The sequence below is a fragment of the Sus scrofa genome, chromosome 17 (genome assembly GCF_054392235.1).
Source record: "Sus scrofa isolate SSC_HxYL_T2T_F1_AM1 chromosome 17, Sscrofa_HxYL_maternal_Yorkshire_Landrace_v2.0, whole genome shotgun sequence".
Classification (NCBI taxonomy): domain Eukaryota; kingdom Metazoa; phylum Chordata; class Mammalia; order Artiodactyla; family Suidae; genus Sus; species Sus scrofa.
The window spans coordinates 26,183,654-26,209,571 of NC_139399.1; the positions used below are offsets into that span (position 1 = coordinate 26,183,654).

At 38.0% G+C, this 25,918-nt stretch overlaps 1 long non-coding RNA gene across 1 annotated transcript in view; it reads left to right on the plus strand.

Annotated features, from left to right (window-relative positions):
* Positions 1-25,918, plus strand: part of LOC146395190 (uncharacterized) — a 104,072-nt gene that overhangs the window by 34,998 nt on the left and 43,156 nt on the right. The window lies entirely within an intron of this gene.

The window sequence follows — 25,918 nt, forward strand, 5'->3', positions numbered from 1 at the left end:
ATTGCATCAGCCAAGACAAGGTGTAGACTGAGAAAGGCAAGGAAAGAAAGGACAGTAGCAGATATTTTCAGTGTCTCTGCTAACACTGCACCATCTACTTAAGGGCTTTCTGTCCATGGGTCATGGTTGCCCATATGCAGTGGGAACACCATGAATTTAGCCCCCTAAGAAGAGCCCCAGCCAGGAGGATGGGGAGTTGGTAGATAGATGCACCAGTCTCCTCCCATATGATGGGACAGCTCTGAGCTGCATCCTACACCGTGTCTGAGAGCCCCCAGTGGGACTAAGCTCCACTTGTCCATAGTTGTGATGCCTTTCTATGGATACAGTACTTTCATCAGCTTTTGTCTTCCCTGTCTCACTTCCCCACTCCCAACCACCGTTTCCTAGGACCACTTCTAGGGTAAGCTACCTGCATGCAAATTCTTGTCTCAGGTTCTGCTTGTGAGGAAACCCAAACTGTCATAGGAAGGGAAATGCCAGGAGGGGAACAAGAACTTTGGAGAGAGGGTTTAGAAGACAGTGGGAGAGACCAGTCTGATAAAAAAGGCAAAGGAGAAAATAATTTCGAAAAGGAGAGAATATAAATACTGTAAGATTCTACTTATAAGGCATCAAGAGTAGTCAAATTCATAGAATCAGAAAGTGGAATGGTGGTTGCCAAGGGCTGGGGGAGGGGAAGTGGGAAGTTTTTGAATGGATATAGAGTTTTATTTTTGAAAGATGAAAAAGTTCTGGAGATTGGTTGCACAACAGTGTAAATATATTTGATACTACTGAACAATACATTTAAAATGATTAAGACGGTAAATTTTATGTTATGTGTAATTTACCACAATTAAAAAGTTTTTAGTGGAAATAAAAGAGAATATAACAAACAAATGGTGTCAAATGCTGTGAAATACAGTGAAAAATAAATGACAAAGATGTGTGGACTTGGCAAAATTGGGTTTCTGAAAAACTTAGAAGAGAGATTTCATTGTAACAAGGATCGTGCAAGCTGTAAAGCAATGGATTGAGCTGTGCTTGGGTGAGATTAGCATATACTGAATATTTATACCAAAGGCTAGAAACCAATGGAGCAGGAGGAAACCTGCTCCTTGAATAGGCTTATAGTCCCATGAGAAAATATAAGGTGAAATAGTTCTCCATTAACAGATCACTTATAATTGACAACACAGTTATATTAATCTCTGTGGAGTTTTATTATGTATTCACCCATTCTGTAATACAGTTAGATAGAGATTAAGAGAGAGAAATAATGGTGAGCCAAACCAGGCATGGTTCCTGTGCCTGTGACCTTACGGTGGAGTGGTCTAGGTAGGGGAATGGAGAGCAATCAAATACTTGTACAAATTAATAATATAGACACTCCTACAAACAACACCTATTGCTAATGCTTTATTTTAAAAAAACTGTATTGAAATATAGTTGATTTACAATGTTGTGATAATTACTGCTGTACAGCAAAGGATTCAGTTGTATACATACACATATCCATGCTTTTTCAGATTCTTTTCCCATATAGGTTATCACAGAATATTGAGTAGAGTTCCCAGTGCTGTGCAGCAGGTCCCTGTTGACCATCCATTCCACATACAATAGTGTTAATGTGCCAATCCCAAGCTCCCAATCCATCCCTCCCCCATACCTTTCCCCTTTGGTAACCATAAGTTTGTTTTCTAAGTCTGTGAGTTTGTTTCTGTTTTCTAAATAAGCTCATTGATATCATTTTTTAGATTCTAGCTATAACTGATATCTTACGATATTCGTCTTTCTCTGTCTGACTTACTTCACTTAGTATGATAAACTCTAAGTCCATCCATGTTGCGGCACATGGCATTATTTCATTCTTTCAAGGCTGAGTAATATTCCATTGTACATATATATCAAGTCTTCTTTATCCATTCCTCTGTCAATGGACATTTAGGTTGCTTTCATGTCTTGGTTATTGTAAATAGTGCTGCTGTTGGTGTACTTTGTCTTTTTGAATTACGGTTTTCTCCAGTTATATGCCCTGGAATGGGATTGCTGGATCATATGGTAATTCTATTTTTTATTTTTTGAGAAACTTCTGTAATATTTTCCATAGTGGGTGCACCAATTTACATTACCACCAACAGTTTAGGAAGGTTCCCTTTCCTCTACACTCTCTCTAGCATTTACTGTTTGTAGATTTTTGATGATGGCCGCTCTGACTGGTATGAGGTGGTACCCCATTGTAGTTTTGACTTAGTTTTCTCTAATAATTAGCAAAAATGAGCATTTTTCATATGTTTTTTGGCCATCAAAAAGTCTTTTTTGAAGAAATGTCTACTTAGACATGTCTCATTAATACTTTAGAAACTGGAGTTCCCGTCGTGGCGCAGTGGTTAACGAATCCGACTAGGAACCATGAGGTTGCGGGTTTGGTCCCTGCCCTTGCTCAGTGGGTTAACGATCTGGCGTTGCTGCAATCTGTGGTGTAGGTTGCAGACGCGGCTCGGATCCAGCGTTGCTGTGGCTCTGGCGTAGGCTGGTGGCTGCAGCTCCGATTCGACCCCTAGCCTGGGAACTTTCATATGCCGCAGGAGTGGCCCAAGAAATAGCAAAAAGACAAAACAAACAAACAAACAAACAAAAAATTTAGAAACTGAGGTATATGTTGTTTTGAGAATGTTAGAATTGCTACTGGTCACAACCAAGAAGGCAACATCAATCATGATGTTGCAGGATGAGTAGCAGGACTTACGTAAAGCAGGGGAGAAGCAGAGGAAGAGGACTAGAGACAGAGAGAATAGCACATGCAAAGGGCCTGTAAGGAGATGAAGAATAGCAAGATATGAGGCTGAAAGGAGGCTCCAGGGACTAGAACAAAAAGTGCTCAGTTCAAGAGCTAGAGAGAAAGAGTACAGGTTTTGTGACTATCTTATAGAGAGATGACTGATTCATAATATTGTTTTAGTTTCAGGTGTACAGCAAAGTGATTTGGTTATACATACATATAAAATTCATATTCTTTTTTTTCAATTCTTTTCCATCATAGCTTATTATAAGATACTGAATTTAATTGCCTATTATATACAGTAAATCCTTGTTGTTGCTCTGTTTGATATATGACGTCTGGGAAATATTTAAGGGGGTAGGAACTGGGGTAGTAGTTCGGAGTGTGACATAATCTCTCGGGCTTCAAAGTGGTGACTGAATGGAAGAGGCCATAGAGGATGCGGTGAGCTTGGTCAGGAGGACACTGTAGCAGACCTGGCAAGAAATAACAGTGGCTGAGACTGGGAAGTGGCAGTGGAGATCAAAAGCATGGAGGAACTCAGGATGTAGTTAGGGGAAATAAGAGATCATTGGATTTTGAGTCTTTTATGGAAATGTGAACTTAAAGAATCTCCATGGAATGGGAAGGCAATCAGGCAGAAACCAGAAGTCACCCAGGCTTTCGTGGCCAGGTAAGCACTAACACACTATGGTATTAGGATGCAGGTAGCTGAGTCATACCAGGTATAGTTCCCAAGTCTGTAAGGTCAAGTTCTGGGCCAAAGGTTACTGTAATCATAGACATAGGGGATCCCATTGGGGCAAGTTGAGGCCCACTTTAGTTAGTAATAGGAGTATAGTAGGTGGGGATTCTCAATATTACAGGATTGTTAGAGCCCTCAGAAAATCATGAACCAGAAAGCCTGAAACATAGACCCATTTTCTATCTATTGGCCACATGACATTCAGTCATTCGTTCACTTACTTGTCCATTCACTTATTCAACAAGTATATTTACCAAGTGCTCATATGCAAAGGCTGTATTCTAGATATCAGGAAATGAGGAAAAAGACAGATAAGCTACTGCTTTCATGGAAGTATGACAAGTTATGTGCTGGTAAGTGTTATTATCTCTTTCTCCCTGCACTCCTCTTCCCACATCAAAGACCCTGCTTCGTACATTATGCCAGTTTCCAGGAGCAAATATTCCTGCTGCCATTGATTTCCAGTTTCCAGCATGATATCAACGGGTTCACACAATTCCTGGAAATGGCACAGTTCTTATGAGTTGGCACAAGCCAGCCCAGCATCACTGGAATGGATGTTCTAATGGGGAAGACAGGACATGTCAATAGTCCGGTAGGAAGACAAATAATATTATTATGTATTATTATTTCATAATTGGTAGATAGTGATTCATGCGAAGTGCTGTAATAAAATATCAAAAGGGGGAGAGCGTCTTTAGTAAGTCAGGGTAGTGAGGCAAAACCTCTTCAACGAAGATCTTTTTTTTTTTTTATGCTTTTCAGGGTCACAACTGCAGCATATGGAGGTTCCCAGGCCAGGGGTCCCATTGGAGCTGCAGCTGCTGATCACATCCACAGCCACAGCAACATGGGATCTGAGCCACAACTGCAACCTATACCACAGCTCATGGCAATACCAGAACCTTAACACAATGAGCGAGGCCAGGGATCGAACACGAGTCCTCATGGATTCTAGTCAGGTTTGTTTCCACTGAGCCACAGTGGGAATGCCCCAAGGAAGATCCTTTAAACTGAGACTAAATGAATGAGAGAAATTACACAAAAGCATTAGAGGCTAAGTGAGCCACTCGGCAGAGCTCCTAGAGTTTGGGGTGTTTATTTTTTCTCTCTCTTACTCTCCAGGAATTCTTTCAGGCTGCCATAGAGTTTCTCCTCTGGAGTTTTCAGATCCCATACTCATTCTATCCCATATCCTTGGACATACTGACCTTAGACTTGGTCACACAACTTTGGCCAATGGGACGTTAGAAAATATGGGGCAAGCAGAGGCTTGAAAAAAACATTTGTGTATCTCCACTTTTACTTTAGTCCTATGCGTTCACTCTGACAACATGCCCATGCCAGTGTGCTGTAGGATGGAGCAAAGCTGGGTCGGCTCAGTATGGCCAAGGTTTAGGCATGTGAGAGGGCCCATCCAGAAACATCTGGATGACTCACACCACACCACAGACACACTGGTGAGCTCTGCCCAGCAGAACAATCCAGCCACCTGTAAACTCCTGAAAAATAATAAATCATTCTTATTTCAAGCCACTAGGTTCTAAGATGGTTAGGTAGCAATAGCTAATATAATTGGCTTCATCTGCATCTATTGACAGATGGATAGATGCAGTTAGATATAGATAGATTATGGGATAAAAAATTTGTGGGGAGAAGGGTATTTTTCTGCTAAAATAGCAATTATATGGAAACCTTCAAATGTTTAGAAATCTGGTGAAATAGTATCTTCTCAATTTTAAATTAGGAATTCAATGAATTAAATAAATATTCTCAGGGCAAGACAAAAAAATGGGACTTGATACAAATAAAGATTTGCATTTCAGCCCCATTTAGCTTTAGAAAATGTACCTTATGGTCTTATTTTCTGGGTGTTGAAATTAGACCTATATACTTTACTGGTTTTTCCATTTTGTAAGAAGGAGAGGAATCAATTTATAAGAGGGAGAGAAAACTTTATAAAATAATTTACTCTCATTTCATATAAATTGTGCTCTCTCGAGCAATATTTGGTTTTCTGCTCTTCGCCAGTAATCTCTCTTAATCCTCTGTTGTGCTCAGAGAAAGATTGTTCTTCCTTTGTATACACACAGACCGTGTTTAACTTAGCCAGATTCCATGGAAAGCTAGGCAAGCAGGGATTTATTTTATTTTATTTTTTAACTCAATGAATTTTATTACATTTATAGCTGTACAGTGATCATCACAAGCCAATTTTATAGCATTTCCATCCCAGATCCCCAGCCCATCCCCCCCCCCCAACCTGTCTCCTTTGGAAAATATAAATGTTCAAAGTCTGTGAGTCAGTATCTGTTATGCAAAGAAGTTCATTTTATTCTTTTTTTAGATTCCACATATAAGCGATAGCATATGACATTGCTATCTCACTTTCTAACTAACTTCACTTAGCATGATAATTTCCAGGTCCATCCATGTTGCTGCAAATGCCATTACTTTTCTTTTTATGGCTGAGTAATATTCCATTGTGTATATACACCACATCTACTTTATCAACTCTTCCGTCGATGGACATTTAGGTTACTTCCATGTTTTCACTATTGCACATAGTACTTCAGTGAACATTGGAATACATGTACCTTTTTGAGTCATGGTTTTCTCTGGATAGATGTGCCGGAGTGGGATTGCTGGATCAAACGATAATCCTATTTTTAGTTTTTTGAGGAATCTCCGTACTGTTTCCCATAGTGGTTGCACCAATCTACATTCTCACCAACAGTTAAGAGGGTTCCCTTTTCTCCACACCCTCTCCAGCATTTATTGTTTGTAGACTTTTTGATGATTGCCATTCTGGCTGTTGAAGTAGTTTTGATTTGCATTTCTCTAATAATTAGTGATGTTAAACATCTTTCCCTATGGTTTTTGCCATTTGTATGTCTTCTTTGGAAAATTGTCTGTTCAGACCTTCTGCCCATTTTTTTGGATGGAGTTGTTAGGGTTTTTTTTTTTTTGGTATGGAACTGCAGAAGATGTTTAGAAATTTTGGAGATTAATGTCTTGTCAGTCACTTCATTCACAAATATTTTCTCCCATTCTGTGTGTTGTCTTTTTATTTTGTTTAGAGTTTCCTTTGCTGTGCAAAACCTAAGTTTAATTAGGTCCCATTTGTTTATTTTGTTTTTATTGTCATTACTCTAGGAGGTGGATCTGAGAAGACATTGCTGTGGTTTATGTCAGAGAGTGTTCAGCCTGTTTTCCTCTAAGAGTTTTATAGTATCTGGTCTTACATTTAGGTCTTTTAATCCATTTTGAGGGTTTTTTTTGTGTATGGTGTTAGGGAGTGTTCTAATTTCATTCTTTTACATCCTTGTCTTGTTCCTGATCTTAGTTTTCCTAGCACCACATATTGAATAGGCTGTTTTTTTCTCCATTGTATATTCCTGCCTCCTTTGTCATAGATTAGTTGACTGTAGGTGTGTGGACTTATGGGCTTTCTATCCTGTTCCACCATCTGTATTTCTGTTTTTGTGCCAGTACCACACAGTTTTGATGACTGTAGGGACTGTAGCTTTGTAGTATAGTCTGAAGTCTGAGAGCCTGATTTCTGCAGCTCCATTTTTCTTTCTCAGGATGACTTTGGCTATTCTGGGTATTTTGTGCTTCCAAATAAACTTTAAAATATTTTCTTCTAGTTCTGTGAAAGACATCATAGGTAATTTGAGGGGGATTGCATCGAATCTGTAGATTGCCTTGGGTGGTATAGTCATTTTGACAGTATTGATTCTTCCAATGCAAGAGCATGGTGTGTCTTTCCATCTGTGTCATCTTTGATTTCTTTCATCAATGTCTTATAGAGTACAAGTCTTTTATCTCCTTAGATAGGTACTTTATTCTTTTTTGATGAAGTAGTAAATGGGTTTGTTTCCCTAATTTCTCTTTCTGATCTTTCATTGTTAGCGTATAGAAATGCAGTTGATTTCTGTGTATTAATGTTGTATCCCGCAAATTTCCCAAATTCATTGAAGAGCTCTAACAGTTTTTTGGTAGTGTCCTTAGGATTTTCTAGGTATAGTATCATGTCATCGCAATCAGTGATAGCTTTACTTCCTTTCTAATTTGGATTCCTTTTATTTCTTTTTCTTTTCTGATTGCTGTGGCTAGGACTTCCAAAACTGTGTTGAATAGCAGTGGAGAGAGTAGACATCTTTGTCTTATTCCTGATCTTAGTGGGAATTCTTTCAGTTTTTCCACCATTAGAATGATGTTAGTTGTGGGTTTTTCATGTATGGCTTTTACTATATTGAGGTAGGTTCCTTCTATACCCACTTTCTGGAGGGTTTTCTTTTTCAGAAATGGGAATTGGGTTTTGACAAAGTCTTTTTTCTGCATATATTGAGAGGATCATGTGGCTTTTATTCTTCAGTTTGCTAGTGTGGTGTATCACACTGATTGATTTATGGATACTGAAAAATGCTTGCATCCCTGGGATAAATCCCATTTGATCATGGTGTACAATCCTTTTAATATATTTTTGATTTGGTTTGCTAGTATTTTGTTGAGGATTTTTGCATCTATGTTCATCAGTGATATTGGCCTGTAATTTTATTATTTTTTTGTGGAATCTTTGTCAGGTTTTGATATCAGGGTGATGGTGGCTTCATATAATTACTTGGGGAGTGTTCCTTCCTCTGCAGTTTTTGGGAATAGTTTCAGAAGGATAGGTGTTAGCTCTTCTCTAAGTATTTGAAAGAATTTGCCTGTGAAGCCATCTGGTCCTGGAATTTTGAAAGTTTTTAAATCACAGTTTCAGTTTCAGTACTTTTGATTGGTCCGTTCACCTTTTCTCTTTCACCTTTAGTCTTGAAAGATTGTACTTTTCTAAGAATTTGTCCATTTCTTCTAGGTTGTCGGCTTTATTGGCATGTAGTAGTCTCTTATGATCCTTCATATTTCTGTGATGTCTTTTGTTACTTCTCCTTTTTCATTTCTCATTTTATTGATTTGAGTCCTCTCTCTTTTTTTCTTGCTAAGTCTGTCTACGGGTTTATCAATTTTTTTGATCTTTTCAAAGAACCAGCTTTTACTTTCATTGATATTTTCTATGGTTTTCTTCATTTCTATTTCATTTATTTCTGCTCTGATCTTTATGATTTCTTTCCTTCTGCTAACTTTAGGTCTTGTCTGTTCTCTCTCTAGCTGCTTTAGATGTCAAGTTAGGTTGTTTATTTGAGCTTTTACTTGTTTCCTGAGGTAGGCTTGTATTGCTATAAACTTTCCTCTTAGAACAGCTTTTGCTGCATCCCAAAGGTTTTGGATTGTTGTGTCTTTGTTGTCATTTGCTTCTAGGTATTTTTTAATTTCCTCTTTGATTTCTTCAGTGATCCATTGGTTGTTTAGTAACTTGTTGTTTAGTCTCCACGTATTTGTGTTTTTTGCAGTTTTTTTCTTGTTGATTTCCAGTCATATAGTGTTGTGGTCAGGAAAGATGCTTGATATGATTTCAATTTTCCTAAAGTTACTGAGCCTTGAGTTGTGGCCCAGAATGTGATCAATCTTAGAGAATATTCCACGTGCACTTGAGAAGAATGTGTATTCTGCTGCTTTTGGATGGAATGTTCTACAAATATCTATTAAGTGCATCTGTTCTAATGCATTATTTAAGGCCTGTGTTTCCTTGTTGATTTTCTGTCTGAATGATCTGTTCATTGCTGTAAGTGGGTTGTTAAAGTCCCACTTTGCTATTATTGTGTTAGTGTCAACTTCTCCTTTTAAGGTTGTTAGCAGTTGCCTCATATATTGAGGTGATCCTGTGTTGGGTGCATATATATTTACAATGGTTATATCTTCTTCTTGGATTGATCCTTTGATCATTATGTAATGTTCTTCTTTTTCTCTTATAATATTCTTTATTTTAAGGTCTATTTTGTCTAATATGAGTATTCCTACTCCAGCTTTTTTTTTTTTTTGATTTCTGTTTGCATGGAATATTTTCTTACATCTTCTCACTTTCAATTTGTATGTGTCCCTAAAAGTGAAGTGGGTCTCTTGAAGACAGCATCTATATGGGTCTTTTTTTTGGTAATTAACCATGACTCATTGAGCTTTATCAAAAATAATAAATTTATATATATCTAATATATATATCTTAAATATATAATATATTATTATAATATAATAATATATTATATATCATAATATAGAATATATATATTATAATATATTTATTATAATATATATAATTAACCATGACTCATTGAGCTTTAAGGACTTATAGTAGCTTTCAGCCTGGAATATAGCAAGTAACCAAGAAATGTGTGTTGGACAACTGACTTAAAGTGAATATACCTAGAGACTGATTTATATGTGTGGGTATTGCCAACATGAATGTTTGGATTAAGTATTTAGCCCCCAAATAACACTCAGATTGTTCCTATGAACCCATGTGATTTCATCATATTTTATCACTAAGATATTTATAGCAGTTCCAAATGATATATCAAATAATTTTCACCCCAAAGTTCAGTGAGGTAAAATTTTCCTCATTATCCACATGTATTGATTAAGACCACATCATTCTTGTCATGAAAAAGAGAAATGCTTTTGAAGACCACCTGCTGTGAATTTGGCTCTTTTCTTTTATGTGGATTATTTTTACATAGCCTAATTGCCTTAAAAGCTGATGATTGTGTTAATAGTGGTAAATTGCTAAGCACAGGTGTTGTGTTTGTATTTTTAAAAATCATTATTTTGAAATGCTTTTAAAAACAAAGGCAAATTAACAAGTAAAAACCCTCTTTCTGTTCTAGATTAACTTCAAATGAGTGTTAATCATATGAAGACTATATCTAAATGAAAAATTGCTCAAAAAATTTGCTACTTTGGTAAAGATCTTACATTCTTAAAATGTGTCATATATACACACAAATCAATGTATGAAGAGAATCCTTTAAGGATGAAGGGAGAAATTCAACACTACTTAGTAACATAAAGGAGCCAGTAACAGATACACAAAACAACACAGATAAATTTTACAGACATTGCAACAAGGGGAAAAAGTGGACCCAATGAATATAAACTTTGTGAATCCATATATATGAAATTTAGAGAAATCACAACTAATCTATGGTGACTTAATTCAGAAAGTGGTTGCTTCTGAGGAAGACTTCTATAGAAGTGGGCACAGGGGAACTTTCTGGAGTGATGGCAATATTCCGTCTTGTTGATTTTTTTTTTAACCTGGTGAGCCATTCATTTATTATTATTTTTTGAAGAATAGTGATTTACAATTTTGTGTTAGTTTCTGGTGTACAGCAAAGTGATTCTGTTATACATATATATGCATATTATTTTTCATATTTTCCATTACATTTTATAACAGGATATTGATTTGTTCCCTGTGCTATACAGTAGGACCTTGTTGTTTATCTATTTTATATACACTAGTTGTATCTACTAATCCCAAACTCCTAATTTATCCATCTCCAAATTCCCTTCCTCCTTGGTAACCATAAGTTTGTTTTCTGTGTCTGAGAATCTGTTTCTGTTTCCTAAATAAGTTCATTTGTGTCCTACTTTGTTTTTTTCATTTTTTAGTTTTAGTGAAGTATAGTTGATTTATAATGTTGTGATAATTTCTGCTGTACAACAAAGTGACTTGATTATGTACACACATCCATTCTCTTTCATATTATTTTCTCACATATATTGTCACAGCATATTGGGTAGAGTTCCCTGTGCTGTACATCAGGTCCCTGTTGGCCAGTCATTCCATATACCAAGGTGTGCATATACCAATCCCCCCCCCAGTCCGTCTCTCCCCCACCACCTGTCTCCTTTGGTAACCATAAGTTTGTTTTCAAAATCTTTGAGTCTGTTTCTGTTCTACAAATAAGTTCATTTGTATCCTTTTTTTAGACTCCACATATAAGTGATACCATATGATGTTTGTCTTTTACTGTTCGACTAATTTTCACTTAGTACGATAATCTTCACTTAGTACGATAATCTCTACTTCCATCCGTGTTGCTGCAAATGGCATTATTTTCATTCTTTTTTATTGCTGAGTAGTATTTCATTGCATATATGTACTACGTCTTCTTTATCCATTCCTCTGTTGCTTTCATGTCTTGGCTATTGTAAACAGTGCTTCTATGAACAGACAATTGTTCTATGTCTTGTTTTGGGTGGTGGTTACATGGCTACACAGACCTATTCAATTGTCAAAACTCCCTGAACTGAACCCATTAAGAACTACATTTCACTTTATGTAAATTACACCTCTATTAAAAAAAACAACTCAGGCACTCAAGAATACTTTTAGCTTTGATATTTTGGCTATAAAGAACAAATTGTGATTTTTATAGCCAGAAACAATGGTGTCAACAAGGAATCAGATATCATCCAAATACACACAGCACTAAGTAAATGGTGGCTGAACTAATTATGTGCATTCAGATAGGAAAACTGCTCAATTTTGTGGTGTGTAATGAAATAGGAAAATTCACAAAAAAAGTAACTGTGAAAATTTACAGAAAATCCAATAAGCATGTAAAAAGTATGGATGTGCAACCATAGCAGAGCTGATTGGCCCATTCCATACGTAACACTTCATAATGGTTATAGCCATCATACAGGTATATAAATGTTCATATAGATCATTCATTTCTATATTTCTATAGAGATTTAATCTACCAACACCATGCACCAGAAAGTGCCTGGCTGAGCCTCTGGGCTCATTACTTTCTGCTTCACATTGTAAAACTCCTCTTTTATCTGTTTTGTATATTAAGTTTTTACATAAAATTTCATTTGGAAAAGAGATTTTTGTATCTCAGATAAGATGGAATGTTGCTGTAGAAACTAGCATTTTAATTCTTTTGAGTCAGGCCAAGAAAATACATTTTAAGTTTTTTTTTTTTTTCTGGTAATACATACCAGGTAGCAATCATTGTTGGCTCTGTTAACCTCTCTTCACTCTTTATTATCCTACTTTGTGACCAGCAGCTTCTCTTTTCAGGATGGGAATCACAACTCAAATTCTTAAGAGGTTGGCATATTTATCCCTGGAGATGCTAGGATAAATGATGTTGCTATCATGGTTATGACAGCATGGGTCAAATTTTTTTTTTCATAAGCTGGATGACCAACAGTGTTAGAATATAACAAGCTTTTTCATGTTTTTTAGACACTCTCTTTAGAAAAGTGATTTTTAGTTACCAATATCTGAATCTTTGAAGTAACATTACACCAGATTGAGAGGGATTTTAAAAAGTTTGGTTTAGGAGTTCCCATTGTGGCATAGCAGAAAAGAATCTGACTAGAATCCATGAGGATGCAGGTTTGATCCCTGGCCTTATTCAGGGGGTTAAGGATCTGGCATTGACATAAGCTGTGGTGTAGGATGCAGATGCGGCTTGCATTGCTGTGGCTGTGGCATATGCTGGCAGCTGCAGCTCCGGTACGACCCTTAGCCTGGGAACTTCCATATGCTGAGGGAGCAGTCCTGAAAAGACAAAAGACAAAAACAAAAAACAAACAAACAAAAAACTGGCTTACTAGGAGTTCCTGTCAGTTAGCGAATCTGACTAGGAACCATGAGGTTTCGGGTTCCATCCCTGGTCTCACTCAGTGGGTTAAGGATTCTATGTTGCTGTGAGCTATGGTGTAGGTCACAGACAGGACTCAGATCCCTCACTGCTGTGGCTCTGGCATAGGCCGACAGCTACAGCTCCAATTGGACCCCTAGCCTGGGAACCTCCATATGCTGTGGGTGCAGCCCTAGAAAAGACAAAAAAAAAAAAAAAAAAAAAAAAAAAGAAGAAGAAGAAAAAAGAAAAAAACTGGCTTACTACACAAACAAACAAACAAAAAAACCTAGAGCATCTCTGGTTGAAGTAGGACTGAAGAAGCTGTAGTCTTACTTATTTGGGTTTCCATCATTTTATGCAGCAGCTCCCAAAGAACCACAACATAGGGACCACATAAAGATATTGACTTGGAGTTCCTGTTGTGGCTCAGTGTGTTAAGAATCCAGCTAGTATCCATGAGGATATAGGTTTGATTCCTGGCCTCGCTCAGTGTGTTAGGGATCCAGGGTTGCTGAAAACTGCTACATGGGTCACAGAGGAGGCTTGGATCTGGTGTTGCTGTGGCTGTGGTGTAGGCCAGCAGCGGCAGCTCTGATTTGACCCCTAGGCTGAGAACTTCCATATATCATAGGTCCGGCCCTAAAAAGAAAGAAAGAAAAGAAAAAAGATATTGACTTGCATCGGTGATTCTGAACTAGCAGTGCTTTTGTATCACAGGGGACATCTGACAATGTCTGGAAACATTTATGGTTGTCACAACTGTGCAGAAGGGCTACTGGCATCTAATAGCTGGTACAGACCAGGGATGCTTCTAAATGTTCTACAATGCACAGGACAGCCCCCCACAATAATTCCCCGACTTGGCCCCAAAAGTGAATAGTGCTAAGATCAAGAAACCCTGACGTGAAGCAAGAAGTAAAGAGATGCAAACACTTTGGTGTAATTTGGACCATCTTTGCGGCTGAGCATAAAAATCCACTTACATGTTTCGTTATAATATGAAGTGAAAATACAGAGCTTAACTCTGATACTTACTTTTCTGAGTGGTTGCTTCTACCATTGCTCTTCTGTCTTTAAGTACTTACCTAGAACTAATTAGGAAGAATACTTTAAGGTGTCTCCTATTGCGTTCAACTGGGTCTTGACATAATGGGTCTTCATTTTTCTTACCCAGTCAGGGGGCAGAAGCACCAAGCTCATCCTACAGTTCAAAAGCAAAAGAAAGACTTTTCAACCATTTTCTGGAAATACTGAAACAATTATGATGCAATTCCTAATGATGCTGCCATTTGACCCATCTTATAGCTAATAAAACTAAGTCATAGTTCATGCGAGTATTTTTCCTGGAGATGGAAAGTAATACCTCTCGGCCTCTAAGACCGGTAACATATGTCCATTGATGGGGATGACAAACCTAAGTAAACATTTCCATCAGGTTGCATTGTTATAAAAAAAAGAATCTACCCACTGCATAGGAAATTAAGCAATATTAATGACAAACAAGAGAACAGGTTATTAACACATTTCAGTACAAAAAGCAATCAAAGATGCTTGCCAGTATCATGTATTGCTTTTAAAAGAAAGTTTTTGAAAAACTCATTATATTGGAACTTGACTAATTAGAAAACTAATTTGCAAAAAGACTCTTCAGTTCAAAGATAAAGCATATAGGCAGGGTTGCACATTTAGAATACTCTGGATTTTTAAAAATATGAACCTTTTCAAGTTTTGATTCTGTGTGATCTACTCGCTCACTGGCAAGCTCAATCTATCAGTCATTGCTGTGTCAAATGGTTATTTATTGCTGTGTAAATCTACTGTATAGCTTAGTAGCTTAAAACAACACTTAGGTATTTAGCTCTTGATTCAATGGGTAAGCAATTTAGGCTATGCTGAATTAAGTGGTTAGTCTAGTCTTGGCTGGGCACCCTTTTGCATATGCAGTCAGTAGTAGATGAAGAAGTCAACTCTGCTGTGTGCCATTGACTAGCTATTGGTTGGCGCAGAATTGGGACAACTGGGTCATCAGCCATAAGGCTAGCCCTGGTCTGTTCACATAGAGAGGTAGTGGTCTGGAAAGAGGGGGAGAGAGAGAGAGACGGCACAGAAGCATGCAAGGCCTCTTGCAGGAAACTGGTACAGATTTTCTTTTGTCACATTCTAGGCTAATGAAAGTTAAAGTGCCATCCCAGGTGGAAGGCATGGGGAAACAGGCTCTACCACTTCATGGGAGAAAGTGCAAAGTCACGTTGCAGGGCTTATGGATATAAGACCAAGTAGAGGGAGTTCCTGTTGTGGCTCATGGGTTAATGAACCCAGCTAGCATCCATGAGGACGTGGGTTCGATCCCTGGCCTCACCCAGTGGGTTAAGGATCCAGTGTTGCTGGGAGCAGTGGTGTAGGTCAAAGATGCGGCTCAGTTCCGGCATTGCTCTGGCTGTGGTGTAGGTTGGCAGCTATAGCTCCGATTGGATCCCTAGCCTGGGAACCTCCATATGCTGCAGGTGCAGCCCTAAAAAGACCAAAAAAAAAAAAAAAAAAAAAAAAGATCAAGTAGAGAATTAAGGCCATTTTTTATAATCAATATACCACACTCAGTGTATTACTGTCATTTTTACTTTTATGAACTTGAGCTGGGGTGACTCCCAGAAAGGCAGCATAGCACAATCCAGAAGTGCATGAGTATTAATGCCTAGTGGGGCAAACTTGGACCAATGAGAGACAGGAGATGAAGGCAGATGGTAGATAATTGTTCTCTCTTCCTTCCTTTTGACAACCTATTCCAAGATTTGTCTACAGAAAGTCCCCTCCAGAAGACTTCTGCCATGACTTAGCTACCTCAGTTATTTTATTTTTTATTTTTTTTAAACTAGTGTATTTTCTTTATGGTCTTCCTTGACTCTCTTCTCCCTTCTTCCCTCATTCTTATTATGCTTATGCTTGCACTCCCAAGAAAGCATGGAATGGTTAGCTCTTGCTATATAATAAAATCTCCCCAAATTTAGTGGCTTAAAATAACATGCATTTATTTAGGTCACAATTGTATAGGTTGGCTATTTGGGCTGAGCTCAGCTGGGCAGTTCTGGTCTCAGCTTTAGTCAGTTGCTAGCTTGGCTAAGAGTCAGTTAATCTAGAATAGCTCATTACTGTGTCCCAAGTGCCTCATCCTCTAGCAGTCTAGCCCTGTTTGTTCTCATGTCAGCTGAGCAGGGTCCCAAGAAAGCAAGTGGATGCATTTAAATCTTTTAGAGGCTAGGCTTAGTATTGTCACAATCCCATTTCACCATGTGTCATTGGGAAAAACCCATCACAAAGCTATTCCAGATTTGAGGGAGGGTGAACAGATTTTGCCTCTTGATGAGGGGAGTTATATAGGCACATGGCAAATAACACGAATACAGAGAGGAACAGAGAACTGGGGACATTTTTGTGATCTGTCACAAAACATTAGCTTCTAGGTTTTGCCTTGAGCTTTATTTTCTGTGAAACCCAGGCTACGACATTGTCTATCATTCTAGTTTTTTTTCTTTAGCCAATGTCCTTGAATATGCTTAATTTTTTTTTTTTCTTTATGGCCACCCCATGGCATATGGAGTTCCTGGGTCTCGGACTGGATCTGAGCCACAGTTGCGACCTGCACCACAGGTGTGGCAACACCAGATCCTTAATCTACTGTGCAGGGCCAAGGATTGAACCTGTGTCCCAGCCCTCCAGAGACAAGGCTGATCCTATTGCACCACAGAGGGAACTCCAGAAAATGCTTAATTTATTTTTTTTTTTGTATACACACACTTAAACTATTATTATTATTATTATCATTTGGTCTTTTTAGGGCTGCACTCAGCGACATATAGAGGTTTCCAGGCTAGGGGTCAGATCAGAGCTACAGCAACACAGGATCCAAGCCGTGGCTATGACCTACACCACAGCTCAGGGCAACACCAGATCCCCTACCTGCTGAGCAAGGCCGGAACTGAACCAGTGTTCTTATGGATACTGGTAGGGTTCGTTAACCACTGAGCCACAAGAGGAACTCTGCTACTAAACTAGCATTAATAAAAATAAAATAAAATATTACATATAGTTCTATCACCTCCACAATAAAATTAGTGCATTATTTTCCAATTTTCTAATGCTTTTCCATATACATACAAAATCTTGAGGTAATTTGTCCTTAGACTCCTTATCATCATATATTCTGTTTTTTTTTCTTTTTCAACCTAACCCTAATATCACAGTTTCCACTACTGAATTATCTTCAAAAATTTTGCTAACCACACAGTACTTCAAATTTTGAGGGATTTAGCAGATTATTATTTTATTTTTCCTTGACACATGTTTGTTTGTTTTGTTCTATTATTAACACTTTGGGATTTTACCATTAAATATACCCATAAAATTTGTATATAAAACTTTTCTTTCTTTCTTTCTTTCTTTCTTTCTTTCTTTCTTTCTTTCTTTCTTTCTTTCTTTCTTTCTTTCTTTCTTTCTTCCTTTCTTTCTTGTATAGCCACACATGTGACATATGGAATTTCCCAGGCCAGGGACTGAATCCAAGCCATAGCTGAAACCTATGCCTCAGTTGTGGCAATGCCAGATCCTTTAACCCAATGGACTTGTACCTCCACAGTGCTGGGGGATCGAACTTGCACCTCCAGTGACTCAAGCCGCTGTAGTTGAATACTCACTATTGCACAGAGGGAACTCCAATATATACAAATCTTTCCGAACCTCTGCTTTTTCAACATGTAGCATGATTGAAGAGAAAGTCATAGAAACTTAATATGATTTGAACAATCATCTAATATAAAACATACTGCAAAATATAGTCACTAATATTTACATTGTTAGTTTAAAAATTTTGTGCAGTTTATAGGCAGAGATGAACTGTTTGATTTGTTCACTAAAAAATATGTGTGATATGCCAGGTGTCATTGTAATCTTCATGAATACAAATATGAATAAAATATCGAACTGACTCAAAGAACTTTCAGACACTGAAGTTCTGTGTCTTACTAACCTATTTACCTAACTAGTTACTTAAACTTATGGTTATTATTATTTCTTATAATTAAATTAAGACTATATTTAAATATTATATTACAAATTTGATTGTATAATTAAATTAAATTATATTTTTATGTTGTAATAAAATGGTGTGGGGGAGTTCCTGTTGTGGCTCATGGGTTAAGAACCTGACATTATCTCTGTGAGGGTGTGGGTTCAGTTTATGGTTTTGCTCAGGGAGTTAAGGATCTGGCATTGGTGCAAGCTGTGGCATAAGTCACAGATGCAGATCAGATCCAGTGTTGCCATGGCTGTGGTGTAGGGCTTAGCTACAGCTACAGTTCGACCCCTAGTGTGGGAATGTGCATATGCCACATGTGCAACCATAAAAAGAAAAAAGAAAAAAGAAAAAAAAAGCTATTTGAGCAGGAATAGAAAAAAGTAACTAATGCAACAGAATTCAGAAACAGATTCCTGATAGATGAGAAAATATTTGTTAGAATTGATATTTCAATTCATAGGGGAATGTTAGACTATTAAATAAATTACTATTGGACAAATCATCCATCCATTTTGTGAAATAAAATAAAATTATTTGCCTACACATACCATAAAATATAAAGTTCGAGTGGAATAAACTTCTAGAAGTACAAGGAAATATGCCAAAATATTTTTGAGGTTCTTCCTAAGCAAGACTCAAAACTCAAAATTCATAAAAGTAAAGATAGCCAGACTGGTTTTATAAAAATGTTTTTAATTTTCTATAAAGTAAATGTAAACTTAAAAGATGAATGACAGACTAGAAGAAAGTACATAACATATAGAAAAGTTAAAAACAGATACTCTTTCTGTAATGTTCAAGTTTTGGTTGCAGACAACAAAATACACACAAGCTGCTTTAGGATGAAAATAAATATAATATGGGGAATAGGATATAAACAAAATCAATGTAGGGACTAGAAGAATAGAAGTTTTTTCCAGGGGACATCAGCTTTTTTTTTTTTTTTTTTCCTGTCTTTTTTTTTTTTTTGCCATTTCTTGGGCCGCTGCTGTGGCATATGGAGGTTCCCAGGCTAGGTGTCTAATCGGAGCTGTAGCTGCCAGCCTACGCCAGAGCCACAGCAACGTGGGATCCGAGCCGCGTCTGCAACCTACACCACAGCTCACAGCAACGCCAGATCATTAACCCACTGAGCAAGGGCAGGGATCAAACCCGAAACCTCATGGTTCCTAGTCGGATTCGTTAACCACTGGGCCACGACGGGAACTCCCCGACATCAGCATTAAGGTGGTGTGAGATGCTCCCTTTGTCTCTCCCCTTTACTTTACAACCAGTAAAACATCCACAATTCAAAAAAATATGTCTCTCCCCAACACACCAGGATATTGGAGAATTCCACAAATTTAAAGGTGGGTGTACTGGAACATATAGAGGAGATGGAGCAGGGGAACAGAGGAGGCAGCACCTACAATCCTAGGTTCTATGTCAGGTTCTTAACTAATTCAGCCACAACGAGAACTCCCCATTGCATTTCTATATGATAACAATGAGCTGGTGGAAAGATTAAGGAAATAGTCTTGTGGCTCAGCAGTAACAAACCCACCTAGTATCCATGAGGTTGCAGGTTGAATTCCTGGCTCTGCTCAGTGGGTAATGATCCTGCGTTGCCATGAGCTGCAGTGTAGGTCACAGATGCAGGTTGAATCTGGCGTTGCTGTGGCTGTGATGTAGGCCAGCAGCTACAGATCTGATTCAACCCCTAGTCTGGGAACTTCCATATGCTGCAGGTGTGGCCCTCAATTTAAATAAATAAATAAATAAAACAATCTAATTTACAGTTGTAACGAAAAGAAAAAAATACATAGGAATAAATTTAAGCAAGGGGATGAAAGACCTAAAACTGAAAACTGTGAGAGGTTGAAAGGGATAGAAGATGAAACAAATGGCAAGATATTCTATGATCATGTATTGGAAGACATAACATTGTTCAAATGTCCATATTACCTAAAACAATCTACAGATTCAATACAATCCCTATTAAAATTCCAAGGACATTTTTCATGGGAATAGAATAAAAAAATTCTAAAATAAAAAAAAATTATAATAAAAAAAGAATCCGGCATACAATATCACATGCTATTACATATGGACTCTAACAAAAGGACACAATGAACTTCTTTTCAGAACAGATACTGATTCACAGACTGAAAAACTTACACGGTTTCCAAAGGAGACAGGTTGGGGGGTGGGGGGATGTGCTGGGGGTTTGGGATAGAAATGTTATAAAATTGAGTTGTGATGATCATTGTACAACTATAAACATAATAAAATTCAATGAGGGAAAAATAAATAAAATAAAATTTGTATGGAATCACAGAAGACCTCATAGCCAAAACAATCCTGAGGAAAAAAGAACAAACCTGGTGATATCACACTTCTTGATTTCAACTGTATTATATAGCTACAGTAATCAAAACAATATTAAATTGGCAGAAAACCAGATGTATAAATCAATGGAACAGAATTGAGAGCCCAGAATTAAACCCACATGTATATGGACAATAAATTTACAACAAATGAGAGAAAAACATGGGGTTCTCGTCGTGGTGCAGTGGTTAAAGACTCAGACTAGGAACCATGAGGCTGTAGGTTCGATCCCTGGCCTTGCTCAGTGGGTTAAGGATCTGGCATTGTTGTGAGCTGTGGTGTAGGTCGCAAATGCGGCTCTGGTGTAGGCTGGCAGCTATAGCTCTGATTAGACTCCCAGCCTGGGAATCTCCATATGCCTCAGGAGCGGCCCTAGAAAAGAAAAAAAAAAAAAAAGAGAGAGAGAGAGAGAGAGAGAGAAACATACAGTGGAGAAAGATCAGTATTTTCAAATAAATGGTGTTGGAAAAACTGGAAGCCACGTGAAAAAAACAAACGAAACAACAACAACAACAAACTAACCCCTAGTCGACTATCTCACACCACACACAAAAATCAACTCGAATGGATTAAAGACTTGAAGGTAAGATCTGAAATCATAAAACTCTTAGAAAAAAACATGGGGAGTGAGCTCTTTGACATCTGTCTTAGCAATATCTTTTTAGATGTGTCTCCTCAGGCAAAGGAAACCAAAGCAAAAATAAACACATGGGACTACATCAAGCTAAAATGCTTCTGCACTGCAAAGGAAACCATCAATGAAATGAAAGCAGCCTACCAAACTGGAGAAGATATTTGCAAGTGATATATCTGATAAGGAGTTAATATCCATATTATATAAGGAACTATACAACTCAAAAAAAAAAACAACAAAAAACAAACAAACAACCCGGTGAAAAAATGGGCAGAAAACCTAAGTAGACATTTCTCCAAAGAAGACATACAGTTGGATAACAGACATACGAAAAGATGCTCAACATCACTAAACACTAGGGAAATGCAAATCAAAACTATGTGAGGTATCACCTCACACTGGTTTGAATAGCTATTATCAAAAAGGCAAAAAATAACAAATGTTGCTGAGGGTGCGGAGCAAAGGGAACTTTCATTCACTGTTGATGGGAATGTAAATTGGTGTAGACACTGCAGAAAAAAATATAAAAATTCCTCAGACAATTTAGAAGAGAACTACATATGACCCAACGATCCCTCTTCTAGGTATCTATCCCCCAAATATGAAAATACTTATTTGAAAAGATACATGCACTCCTATATTCACTGCAGTATTATTTACAACAGCCAAGATATGGAAACAACCCTTAGGTTGTTGTGCCCATCAGTGGATTAATGAATCAAGAAGATATATACTTGATTCGTTAAAACGAATATTATCATACACACACACACACACACACACACACACACACACACAATGGAATTCTATTCACACACACACACACACACACACACACACAATGGAATTCTATTCAGCTATTAAAAAACCATGAAATTTTGTCGTCTGCAACAACATGGATGGACCTAGAGGGTATTATGCTAAGTGAAATAAATCAGATGGAGACTTAAGACAAATACCATATGATTCACTTATATGTGGAATATAAATAGCGAATAACAATTAAAAAAACAAAACAAACAAACCAAAAAATTTACAAACATATAGATACAGAGAACATAGTGCCAATTACCAGAGGAGAAAGTTCAGAGAAGAGGACAAGATGAATAAAAGGGGGTCGGTCAGCTCTATGGTGGTGGGTGGAAACTCTGCCCAGGCATGATCTGGAAAGCTGCTCCTGTGGCTGCTGCAGGAAGCTAACAGACCCTGAATCTGTTTTTACTGCTTATAGACATCCATGCTACATTTGTCTAAATGAGAATTATCTTCATTAAAAAAGGCATCAGATGAATCAAGAAGATGCACACAGATTAGAAAGTTGACACTACAGTCATTAATTCCAAAACCATACCACCTCTGCAAGTGACTTATCTGAAATTAAGGGTTCTGGGCCCTGCCTCATCCCTCTTTCGGAACATCATGCTCTGTAAGGGCATCTGATTGGTGGCTCCAAAATTATGTTCAGGAAACAGGTTTCAGAAAAATCTTGGAAACCTGGTTTTTATCTTCCCACTTCTGCATGCAAGAAGTGGGTTGGAGTGAAAATGGAGTCAACGCATCACAATACCTAATATGCAGAGAGTTCCTATGAATTAATAAGGTGAGGATAAGGAACTGGTGATCCAAAATAATTCACAGGAAATGAAATTTAAGAAGCTTATTCACTATTAAAGAATATTCTTCCTCATTAACAATCAAGGAATAACTTTACGTAGTTTTAAAAAAATCAGATTGGCTGAAATAACAAATATTCTTTAATATTGGCAGGAAGAAGGAGTGCTAACGAGGTCAATGGACCTATCCACCTGTATAAGTTAGTTAGTTTATTCAGCTTTCCCCTTGCCCTTTTTGGAGGGCAACTTATTATCAATTACTAATTAAAACCCTTGGACCCAGCAGTATTTCCGCTAGTAATCTGACCTCCAGGAATACCTAAACTTGCACAAGGAGATATGTATAAAGAGTTTATTGCATCATGGTTTGTTATCAACTAGTTAGAAAGAATCTAAATGTTCATCAGAAAGGCAATATTTATGTATTTATTTATTTGCTTTTTTAGGGGCACACCCGGGGCACATGGAGGTTCCCAGACTAGGGGTCTAATCAGAGCTACAGCTGCCAGGCTACACCACAGCTACAGCAATGCCATAGTCTTCGACCTACACCACAGCTCATGGCAATACTGGATCCTTGACCCACTAAGCAAGGCCAGGGATAGAACCCACAACCTCATGCTTCCTAGTCAGATTCGTTTCTGCTATACCACGGCGGGAACTCCCCAGAAAGGCAATATTTAAATTGCACGGTCATGTCATAGAATTTTATACAGATTTTTTGAGAACAATATTTATAAGAAGGAATTGACATGGAAAATGCCCGTGAACATTAGTAAATGTGAAAGCCAGTTGCAGAACTATAGGGAAGAGACCCTATTTTTGAAAAATACGAAAACATAATCTTCATTTCTCTGCAAAAAAACTCAGCAATATCTGCATTGCTGCCTTGGTGTGTGTGTGTGTGTGTGTGTGTATGCGTCTGTGTGTGTGTCTGTGTGTGTGTGTATGCACATGTGTGTGAAAGATTTTGGAATAATAAACACTACATTGTTACCAGTGATTATTTTAGGATAATGGGATTGAAGAGCAGGAGATTTTGACTTTTCAGTCAGCCTATTTTATTTTTTCCTTTTTACGGCTTCACCCAGGGCGTGTGAAAGTTCCTGGAGTCAGGGGTCAAATCAGAGCTGCAGCTCCAGGCCTAGGCCACAGCCACAACACCACCAGATCTGAGCTGCATCTACGACCTATGCTGCAGCTTGCTGTAATGCCGGATCCTGAACCCACTGAGTGAGGCCAGGGATCAAACCTACATCCTCATGGACACGATGTCAGGTTCTTAATCAACTGAGCCACAGTGGGAACTTCTACCCTGCCTATTTTTATATTGTTTGAATATTTTAAAAGTAGCGATGCTTTTGTAACTTAAACAATGCATGATGTACCAAGCAAAATGTTGTCAATGGTTGTTCAAACTGTTAGATTGTTTCTTAAAACCCCCACTCCAAATGCTGTCAAGAATAATTTCCAGGATTAACATCATAGAAAATCCTTGAGGCCTGAAATCTTCTGAGGGTTGTCTCTCTGGTAATCATCAAAACTTCCAAGTTAAATTAATTAAACGTGATACCATTCCTAGAGCCACCCACTCCATACACAATCTTTGCCCACTATCGGCCCCCATCACCAGCTGGGTTACGTGCTGCCACCCCTAATTCTAATCTAACAAGATGTTGCTCAGAACCTTACCAAAAATAACTAAAATACAAATCCCAGGGAAATGTGGAATTATTTTGGCTACCTCTTAGCCTAAGAGAAACTGCTAGATGGTTAAAATTGACATAAAAATAGCTAAATACTTATTTGCTTTATATAAACTGCCTGATTTTCTGGCAGCTCTCTGCTTTATTTTTGGCCCTGAGTGTTTAATGAGAATGAAAATCCTATAATGCAACTTTGGGGCTATTTCCTCCTTTAAGTTACCAAACCCAGACATGACATTGCCTGATACCACTACAGGAAAACATCCTATTCTCACCAAAGCTCATGGGGGCACACCAAAACTGAGGGTGGATTTTCAAAGAACAATAGCCAGCTTTGCGAGCCCAGCCACTGAACAATAATGCTGGATCCTTAACCCCTTGCATTACAAGATAACCCCTGCTTTGTACAAATCTTTACTCTGAATCTGATTAAAGAGCTGTTCAAACCATTTAGAGTTTGAAGTATACTTGATAATTCCTAGCCCAAGTGTATAAGCCTAGGGTAAGAACATTCTTAATAAATTAATCTCTAAAATAGGTGGAAATATAAAAATATGTTGATTAGAGACAGATAATTATCACAACAAATGAAGGAGAGTTTAAAAATGAACACATCCGGAGTTCCCGTCGTGGCGCAGTGGTTAACGAATCTGACTAGGAACCATGAGGTTGCGGGTTCGGTCCCTGCCCTCGCTCAGTGGGTTAAGGATCTGGCGTAGCTGTGAGCTGTGGTGTAGGTTGCAGACACGGCTCGGATCCCGCGTTGCTGTGGCTCTGGCGTAGGCTGGTGGCTACAGCTCTGATTCGACCCCTAGCCTGGGAACCTCCATATGCCGCGGGAGCGGCCCAAAGAAATAGTAATAAGACAAAAAAATGAACACATCCTATCTTTCCAAACAGTACTTCCTTCTGTTGCCTGGAATTCTTCGATATAAACAAACATGCTCTCTAGAAACAAATGTTAACTGAAAAATGTATTTTTCCTCCTTTGCAACCGATGGTTGTCTCAGACTAAGAAAACTTGATCTATTTTGAGTTCTTAATTCCCTCCCCCTCATTTTTATTCTTTTACCATTTTGAGGGAACTCTCAAAACAAGTCTTCATTCCCAAAGTCTCAAGTTTTGTCTCTTTGAATCCTGATTTTGAAGCAAGTTTCCCATGTCATCTTTGCAAAATGAGGTCTCAAATAAAGTCAATTTTGAATCACATCGACATGGAAAGAAGCCTTTGGCTGGGAGTTCTCAGTGTTACGGAGACATTCTGGGAGATTGCTTCAGACAAAGGCAGCAGAGCAATGGAGAATGCCTGCAGCATTGGTTTCTATTAACAGAAGTTAACTACTGGAGTTCCGTTGTGGCGCAGTGGAAACAAATCTAACTAGTAACCATGACATTGTGGGATCGATCTCTGGCCACACTCAGTGGGTTAAGGATCTGGCATTGCCTTGTGATTCAACCCCTAGCCTGGGAACTGGG